Source organism: Dermacentor silvarum, chromosome 1, assembly GCF_013339745.2.
Source record: "Dermacentor silvarum isolate Dsil-2018 chromosome 1, BIME_Dsil_1.4, whole genome shotgun sequence".
Lineage (NCBI taxonomy): Eukaryota > Metazoa > Arthropoda > Arachnida > Ixodida > Ixodidae > Dermacentor > Dermacentor silvarum.
The window spans coordinates 22,524,876-22,531,322 of NC_051154.1; positions in this window are offsets into that span (position 1 = coordinate 22,524,876).

Genomic DNA, 6,447 nt, shown 5'->3' on the forward strand with positions numbered 1-6,447 from the left:
GTACACTTCTGGAATGTATGAAAAATCAGTCATACCGTGAGGGGCATCTAATTCTGATGTGCAACTGGCACATCAAAGGCAGCGAAGCTCTGTATAAGCGACTTCTCACACCCTTCGTCGGAGGTATTTTCTTGGCTGGCGGTTCTCAGTGATAATATTCTCAGTGATGAAAACCGCGCGCCGGCACGTTTTTCTCAACCAGCCGGTGCGCGCAAATCTCGGATGCCATTCTGGCGTAATACATGCCCAGAAAGTAGTAAGTCTGAATGAAAAAAAAAAACCGAAAAAAAAAACTCTCACTCGCAGTTTTACCCAGTTTGACGCAAAACTTCACCGCATAACGCTGCTCTAACAAACGATTCATTGTGCAGATGACAAGGCACCTTGAAAGGTGTTCACCTGAAACTCAATCTACACTCCGTGAAGGCTTGGAGGCGACTGGCGACTGGTGCGCTCGTAGCTAAGACCCCCACCACTCAACCAGTGCAGTAACATTCCCCTCCTTCACCACGTTTTGGCGGGAAAAAATCAGTCCTACTATTTCCCGGACAAACCCTGTACATCTGGTTCCGCGCCTTGCTCAGAGGGACGCGCAACCACACGGATCCCACAGCCAAGAGCGCCGAAGGTGAATCTGCCGGTGAAATAAGGCACCCACGCGCCACGGATGATGCAGGAGAGAGACGCCGAGTCGAGGGCCGCAGACGGCTCCGCTCCTAATCCGAGCGCACGGGCTCCCAGTCACGGCGGCGCTAGCGGCCGTCGAGAATATCCGCAAGACTGGAATGGCGCGTCCCCAGTGATTGCTAAGGGAAAATGGCCCGAGTAGCACGTGAACCGAAGAGAGGGGTCGAGTCCAAGTCCAGGTCCCCCCCCCCCCCCCCCCTCCGCCCCATCTAAGTGCTGTTACAAGAAGCTTTGCGTTTCGACTTGGGCGCAATGCCAAAACGTGTACCTATATTTAGGTGCATGCACCATAAAGAACGCGAGGTGGTCGACATTAACCCGGAGCCCCGCGGTGTCTCTCACAGATTTGGTACGTCAAATGAAGCCCATTGTTGCGTCCCGAATCGGCCGGGCGTATTCTTTGGTTGTTTCCATCGAGGCAGGCCCTTTCATCAGCGTCGCCCAGACGGCGACAGTGCCCGACACCGACGGTGACGGGCAAGCAAGCGTCTGAAATCGGCAGTGCGCATCGTTTGCGTGCTTCCCCCGATGCCACCCCTTCATCAGCGGCCGCCTACCTGGCGATGCGGTCCGACACCGGCTGAGACGCGATGACAAAGAAGCTCGCTTAGAAGCGACCACAACCACCAACTTCGTGGAATTACTACAGTGGGAACGCGACGATGTCGGTTTCCCAGATGGCCACGCAGTTGCGGCACATGCGAGGGTGCAGCATTAGAGGCGGAGTTTTGTGAACAATACGACACCTCTTATTGGCCGCACCAAGCTCATCAGATTCCCTAGTCGGGTCAACTAGGGAAGACGACTGTTTTATAATTGGGCACCTTCGGGTGCAGTGGTGTGTCCTGACGTGTTCTGATAGGTGCTCAGACATGTAGTGAGCTGAGACTTTCAAAGTGTTCCCCCATGGAGTGGGCTTCCATATCTGGAGCCACTGTAAATATGTAGAATAAACCCTTTTTTCTCTAGCTCTTACTCCCGGACGTACTCATCTCTTTGGCTGAAGGATCACCGGCCCAAACGCTACCCCGAGTCCCAACACCATAGTGAGATTTTCAAGGGGCACTGAAGAACAATACTAACTCAGTTTATGCGAGTAAAATATTGTTTCAGAACCTTATCGTAAATATTATTTAGGAAAAATATTATTACTGGTGAAAAGAAACCCAATTTATCCTTATTGAATTTAGTTCCGAAGCATTAGCGCCGCTACGTCAGTTAGTTTGACGTCACAGCTAGTTGTCAAAGTATTTGCACCATTTTGGCTACGAAAATGTCGAAACTTGCTTCTAGGGACCCTTGATTCCTTTAACATGCAATGCGGTCCTTCTTTACCGAGAAGTAATTAATTAGGTTCGAGTAGACGCTGTCAAAATCCATGACATCACGCCAAGCTGGTGCGGTTTTTTATTGTTGAAGCGTGATTCACCAATGCAACTTCACTCGCTCTCTCTTTTGTGTCCCTTTAAAGTGCTTACAGACTTGGTGTTGACTCTTCAATTGTCCCTCTCCCGCACTGCTGTCTCCCTGATAGGTTATGTTATGTTTGCGCCAATGACCAATATTCTTTTTCTTTTTTTTTTTTTTTTTGTAAAAGGTCACTAGCGCCGCTTCTCATCCCTCAGTATTATAGGATCACTTCTCTGAAGTTTTGTTAATGACGTTTCTTCCGGTATCCGGAATTCCTCCTTCCTTCTATATGCCGATGACATCACGATTTCAAAGGAAATTCGCACTGTACTTATGACTGTCGTATTCTGCAGTTCTGCTTCTTTTCGTTTTCTGAACGGCATCTAAATGCTGCTAAGGGTAACTTATGACTTTCACGTGTTGCAATGCGGTCTCTGCCAACGCTCGGTTCTGCTTGCAGTCTATCGAGATAATTCAATTCGCCAACACCTTTCCTCGAATTGTGCACATTCATATGTCTTCGTCAACATGAGTACACGCCATTGGTCTGGAGTGCCAAGCGGAAATTCAACAGGGATGTCATAGAATGATTTATGATGACTGTACGAACTGCTAAAATAACGTCAGGGACAAGGTAGCTGTCTTTTTTCGCTTTTTGTTTTACATATTCATGATGAAGGGAAACTAACTTGCTTAACTTGATGTATACTACTCCAAAACAAGAGAGAGAGAGAGAGAGACAGGTCCACAGGAAGGTGGAGGCTTGAAGCGAGGAGCAGTGGTCGCACAAGAAATTTCGCCTTAAGCCAATGTTTCGACAAGGGGGCTTGTCTTCGTCAGGGTAGCAAGTTCTTTCCTTAGCAGGGTTTTTATGCACGGTTCCCCCATCCTGAGTGCGGGAGGTGATGGTGAATAAGCCGGTGCGCCGAGTAAGCGGAAGTCAAATTGTTCAAATGAGCGCGAAAAAGAAACTAGAGGAGGCGGGTGTGAGGGGGAGGGGGAGTTTAGTAGTTACAGAGAGGCATCAGGTCGGGGGTACTGCTGCTGGTTTAAAAGCCTGGCTGATAAAAATAAAAAAAAAACATTCCAAGCGTGCAAACACACGCTGACAACCGCTGACACCACGGGCCTATGTTCCGGGAATACAAGAAATAAGGAAATATGCTGTTTAAAAATGTGAAAAGAAGAGGAAAACCGGTAGAAGAAACCGAGTTTTATAGAGACAGGATAGGTTGGGAGTGAAGGTACGTATACACATATTTACTAGAGCTGAGGATGAAAAAAACGACATTAACCAAATATTAAATAAATGCAACAAGAAACAAATTCCTGGCAAAAGTATATTAGTAGAGCATCGCTTGTGAGGAGATAAAACAAATAAAATAAACAGGGACATCTGATGAGGTAATGATATGATCACCTCTGGTATACTCGGGTGTAAGATTGGCGAGAAACTATAGCCGCGTTTACATGAACGCGACAACTGGCGCGTCGCATCGCATCACATTAACTTTCTAGCCCATCATATCCATGTTAACGAAGATAATGCGCTAAGTAAGCGCGTCGCATTAATACGTGGATTGAGACGAGTAAGTCGACTTTCGCAGTGCATGTAAACGCGATCGCATCGCATTAAGAATTATGACCAATGCAATTTGGTGTGGATCTGCTACGCTCGCCGAGCTGCGGCGTGGCGGGACGCCGGATGCGTCTGCAAGCGCTGGTTTGCCTTCGATGTGCGACACCGCTACCTTTGCACCAGGGCTGATGCGCTGCATGTAAACGCTGGCGCATCGCATTACTCGTGATGCGCTAGGAAATGTGATGCGCTACTACTGTCGCATTCTGTCGCATTCATGTAAACGTGGCTTATGGGTTGCTTGTTATATTCGTGCTATTGGGGTAACGAATGGATTCAAGTGCACCCTTTGAAACAGCGATGCTTATTGGTTGCAGTGTAGTGAACCTGTTGATAGGATATTATTTTGTATATTTTCTGCATCTGGGCGAACGAAAGTGAGACTGTAGAATATGAAGTTCAAGTTCGTCAAAATTGTGGCCTGTCAGGTTAAATGCTGTGTGAGTGCTTTCCAAAGTTTCTTACCAGTGTCCGTACGATGTCCGTCTAATTTAACATTCATTGGCTGTCCTCTTCGCCGATATCAAGCAATAGGTGCCTTATAAAAGTGTTCCCGGAGGTATACCAAGGATCTGGTATCGTTGCAATCGAAACTTCAAGGACTTAGTTCACGCAAATGTAAGCCCTCAATTTAACACCAACGTAAAAGCCTGCTCTTTCGCCAGGTGCAAGAGCCCTGTTCAAAACGATGTAAACGTTAGGAACACTGCAAGTTATTATGTGCACAAAAGTTAAACTTAAGTTTTACCTGCACGAGTTCTAACGTTACTTATTTGCTGGAATGTTCGTTTTGCCACAAACAATACATCGGTGAACAGGACAGCCCATGAATAAAAGATTAGACGGACATCTTACGGACACCGGTAATTAAGAAACTTCTCGTCCTCCACTCCTATTGAGGTTTGGGGAGAGTGAGCTATGTGTACATAATGGAAAGGCATGTAAACCAAAGTCGAAGCGATAGCAGACAAGGTAGACGTACATGTTATATGCATATATATGTACTGAAATTGGGAGGCGGGGCGAGGAGGCATTAAAGATGATGCAGTGCATGTTGCATAATGGCATGGTATTTTGGCATTGTTTGCAATATTATCTTCGTTCCACTGTCACACCTTACCTTTTTTTCCGGACCCTCTGTTTATTTTATTCAGGTCGAATTTCTTTCATTAACTGTTTTTTCAATTATTTCTTTACGCGTATGTACGTCGACATAATCGTATTTTGCGTGGACGTTGGTTGACACTTCTTTTTTTTTGCCAGAATGCCAGGTGTGCCCATCACGGATGTAGTGCAGTCTATTGTGCACTACATGTTCTATGCTCTATTTTAGTTTACCTTGTCCGTATTTTATTTATATGCCGTAATGGATACCTCAAAGACCTCAAGTGTTTTATGGCAATGTTCGCATTTGTATGGCACCTAGGATGGCTTTTCTTCATGATAGGTGGTGGTTCTGGTCGTATTGGTCGATCGTAGGCTATATTGGCTCAAATTACGCCCGTACCGTTAATTTTACCTTATGCGACTAATTATCGCTTCTTGTTCCACTGAGATCAACATTTTGATACCTTTTGCGACTCGCTATGACGCTCTTGAGCCTCCAAAGGGCCGTTTTTTGGCGCGGAGGCCAGATAGATGCCCAGGTGCCACGTACGCCAGAACACGTGGTAAGTCGCCAAACAAGCCCTTGTCTTCAAAAACGCTGCTAAGAAAAGCAGTTGCTGCCCTGACGAAGACAAGTACTCTTGTCTAAACGTTGGCTTCAACGACACTCCTTTTTTCTACCACAGTTAATTGCTGTACTACTGTGTTATACAACGGTTTCAAAAAAAGCTTCGAAGTGTATGCCATCATCACTTTACTAACCCTGGTATTTGCTTTTGTTATAGCACACCTTTACCATCACTACCCTCACTTCGTTGCCGACTTAATCACGCTGATATTGTGTTTTTGTTCAAACTCCTTCATGGTATTCTCGCCTACCCCTAGCTAATCAGTTGCACCACGCTTCGAATTCCGCGTAAGATCAAAAAGGAGCGTAGACCATTCCACATTCCTGCCTATCATAGCCATCACTGAACTGTGCATAGAATACAAAGTATTTACGTCACTTATTCTTTTGATCTCGATATTGACGATAGGTCGCGTCAGTCTTTTATTTCGAGTTTCACTATGTTGTGTCTTAGCTACTTTCCAACATTGGAGCAATGGTTGCCTCTTTTTCGTTGTTGATTTACCTTGCGCTTTGCTGAATGTTACTTGTTCGTTTTCGTTATTGTCCTGTTACTTTTAATTTTTTTTGCTTGAATTATGCCCAAATGTTATCTATTATTGTTTGTCTCGTTTCACTTACGTTTTCTTGTAGTCGTTTTTTTCTTAGTTTTTATATTACTGTACCCGGTGCGAAAACATGCACACCTTAGAGTTGTTCATGTGCACGCTAATTAAACGATTGACGTCATCTGCGCCGTGCGCGGATCTTCATCCCAACCGGTCGCCATACTTTCCCAGTTGGACTCACGGATCACATCACCGCTGACACTTCGTGCAGAAGGGAGGGCTCCACGACCTCCTTTGGCTCGTCTGCCGTAGGGCAAGCTAATGCTGAAAAAAAATGAAAAAAGAAAACATACTGACGAATAGCGACGTGTTCTATGCTCTATTTCAGTTTACCTTGTCTGTATTTTATTTATATGCCGATAATGGAT